This window comes from Carassius auratus, unplaced genomic scaffold (assembly GCF_003368295.1).
Source record: "Carassius auratus strain Wakin unplaced genomic scaffold, ASM336829v1 scaf_tig00052981, whole genome shotgun sequence".
Lineage (NCBI taxonomy): Eukaryota > Metazoa > Chordata > Actinopteri > Cypriniformes > Cyprinidae > Carassius > Carassius auratus.
In genome coordinates this window covers 10,912-14,548 of record NW_020527252.1, presented here as the reverse complement: position 1 = coordinate 14,548, position 3,637 = coordinate 10,912, and positions in this window count along the sequence as shown.

Below are 3,637 nucleotides of genomic sequence, written 5' to 3'. Positions count from 1 at the left end.
TAATACTTTGACATAGCACAGGGTTTGTACTGATGGGGTCGTGAGGTATTTAAAAAAGTAAAAAACATAAAATTCGGTGCAAAATGTAACTGCAGTAAAGTTCTGTCGAGGTGCTCAGATCAACACAGACGTACCTCTGGAAATATCTGCCTTAGCAGCTTTTGGTCTTCTCCGTAAACACACAAGATGGTCAAATTCATCCCTCTCCACAAACAAGGTTTGACAGGCCCATGGTCTTCCTTTTCAGCTGGAATAAAGAAAAAGTAACAAGTTGTTGTTGTTGTTTTAATACATACATGTTTAGACAGTGTGTTAGAAATGATCTGTGAACAAAATATTTGAAAGGAAGGACTATAAGGAAGGTTATTAACATAAAGTAAGGATAAATTAATTAAAGTAAATCAGTTATAACTACATATCTTCAACATTACCTGTGTCGAACCTTTGAAGGACTTCATCTTCACTGGAAACTTCTTCAAGTTGAGCTTCGAGTACAAGTTCCCTGTTAATACAAGAACTGATCAAAATCTGATTCTGAGCTGTGAAAATATGCCATGATGAACAAGAGAAAGAAAGAAAAATATGTGTGACTTATTTATGAATTACAGTTCAGAAAAATAGGAAAGGAAAATGAGAGAGAGAGAGAGAGAGAGTGAGAGAGAAAGAGAGAGAGAGAGAGAGAGAGAGAGAGAGAGAGAGAGAGAGAGAGAGCATCATAAAGAGCTGCTGGACACTGAATGTTGTTGTAGGAGCTGGAGATGTATGCGATATGAAGAAACTGCAAAACTGAAAAAAAAAAACACTGAATCACAATTACATTACAAAAAGGTATTAAAGGCATGGCATTGTGGTTAATGATTTTTAACTACAAATACCACAGTAAAACAGTTATCATGGTAAAAAAAAAAATATGGTAAGTGTTGTGGTCACTGGTCATTTCAGATTCGTTGCGATTGCCACACATTCGTTCACTGGCATTCACAACATATTTGTAAAGAAAACGTCAAACTGCACTTACTTTGACATTAATTGCAGACAATCAGAACAGTACCTTAAAAAATAAACCATAAAATAAAATTGTTTACAAACCTGGACAACAACGCATGGTAAGATGTTGGGTCACGCCTCCTTTTTTTGGGTGGTAACGATGGTAACGACAGTCAAAGGTCATTTGATGACGACACACCCGACAAACGAGACTGTCGTAATACGGCCGCTAGAGGGCGCTTGATTTTAAAACGTAATAATAGGTCGTAATATGCTGCTTGCACAAACGACCTATGTGGTCGTTTTTAAGAGGAGGACAGTCTCGTTTTACAGCATTGCAGAAAACATTGTACTTCATAAGGCATAAGCATCTATCAGTTTGGCAAGATTTGCACTGAATACTGAATGAAACAGCTTTCTCTATTAGAGAGACAAGCTTTTGAGCAGATTTGGGCTTGATTTCACTTCATTTGAACAGAAACACTATTTCAACATTTCTGGACTCAGAAAGCTGTAAACTGACAATCTTGATCATTGAAGTCCTAACATTAGTTTTTGTGTATATAACTTCTAACACATTAAAAACTGTTTTACAGCATTGCAGAAAACATTGTACTTCATAAGGCATAAGCATCTATCAGTTTGGCAAGATTTGCACTGAATACTGAATGAAACAGCTTTCCTCTAATAGAGAGACAAGCTTTTGAGCAGATTTGGGCTAGATTTCACTTCATTTGAACAGAAACACTATTTCAGCATTACTGGACTCAGAAAGCTGTAAACTGACAATCTTGATCATTGAAGTCCTAACATTAGTTTTTGTGCATATAACTTCTAACACATTAAAAACTGTCTTACAGCATTGCAGAAAACATTGTATTTCATATGGCATAAGCATCTATCAGTTTGGCAAGATTTGCACTGAATACTGAATGAAACAGCTTTCTCTAATAGAGAGACAAGCTTTTGAGCAGATTTGGGCTAGATTTCACTTCATTTGAACAGAAACACTATTTCAGCATTACTGGACTCAGAAAGCTGTAAACTGACAATCTTGATCATTGAAGTCCTAACATAAGTTTTTGTGCATATAACTTCTAACACATTAAAAACTGTCTTACAGCATTGCAGAAAACATTGTATTTCATATGGCATAAGCATCTATCAGTTTGGCAAGATTTGCACTGAATACTGAATGAAACAGCTTTCTCTAATAGAGAGACAAGCTTTTGAGCAGATTTGGGCTAGATTTCACTTCATTTGAACAGAAACACTATTTCAGCATTACTGGACTCAGAAAGCTGTAAACTGACAATCTTGATCATTGAAGTCCTAACATTAGTTTTTGTGCATATAACTTCTAACACATTAAAAACTGTCTTACAGCATTGCAGAAAACATTGTATTTCATAAGGCATAAGCATCTATCAGTTTGGCAAGATTTGCACTGAATACTGAATGAAACAGCTTTCTCTAATAGAGAGACAAGCTTTTGAGCAGATTTGGGCTTGATTTCACTTCATTTGAACAGAAACACTATTTCAACATTACTGGACTCAGAAAGCTGTAAACTGACAATCTTGATCATTGAAGTCCTAACATTAGTTTTTGTGTATATAACTTCTAACACATTAAAAACTGTCTTACAGCATTGCAGAAAACATTGTACTTCATAAGGCATAAGCATCTATCAGTTTGGCAAGATTTGCACTGAATACTGAATGAAACAGCTTTCTCTAATAGAGAGACAAGCTTTTGAGCAGATTTGGGCTAGATTTCACTTCATTTGAACAGAAGTACTATTTCAGCATTACTGGACTCAGAAAGCTGTAAACTGACAATCTTGATCATTGAAGTCCTAACATAAGTTTTTGTGCATATAACTTCTAACACATTAAAAACTGTCTTACAGCATTGCAGAAAACATTGTATTTCATATGGCATAAGCATCTATCAGTTTGGCAAGATTTGCACTGAATACTGAATGAAACAGCTTTCTCTAATAGAGAGACAAGCTTTTGAGCAGATTTGGGCTAGATTTCACTTCATTTGAACAGAAACACTATTTCAGCATTACTGGACTCAGAAAGCTGTAAACTGACAATCTTGATCATTGAAGTCCTAACATAAGTTTTTGTGCATATAACTTCTAACACATTAAAAACTGTCTTACAGCATTGCAGAAAACATTGTATTTCATATGGCATAAGCATCTATCAGTTTGGCAAGATTTGCACTGAATACTGAATGAAACAGCTTTCTCTATTAGAGAGACAAGCTTTTGAGCAGATTTGGGCTTGATTTCACTTCATTTGAACAGAAACACTATTTCAACATTACTGGACTCAGAAAGCTGTAAACTGACAATCTTGATCATTGAAGTCCTAACATTAGTTTTTGTGTATATAACTTCTAACACATTAAAAACTGTCTTACAGCATTGCAGAAAACATTGTACTTCATAAGGCATAAGCATCTATCAGTTTGGCAAGATTTGCACTGAATACTGAATGAAACAGCTTTCTCTAATAGAGAGACAAGCTTTTGAGCAGATTTGGGCTAGATTTCACTTCATTTGAACAGAACACTATTTCAGCATTACTGGACTCAGAAAGCTGTAAACTGACAATCTTGATCATTGAAGTCCTAA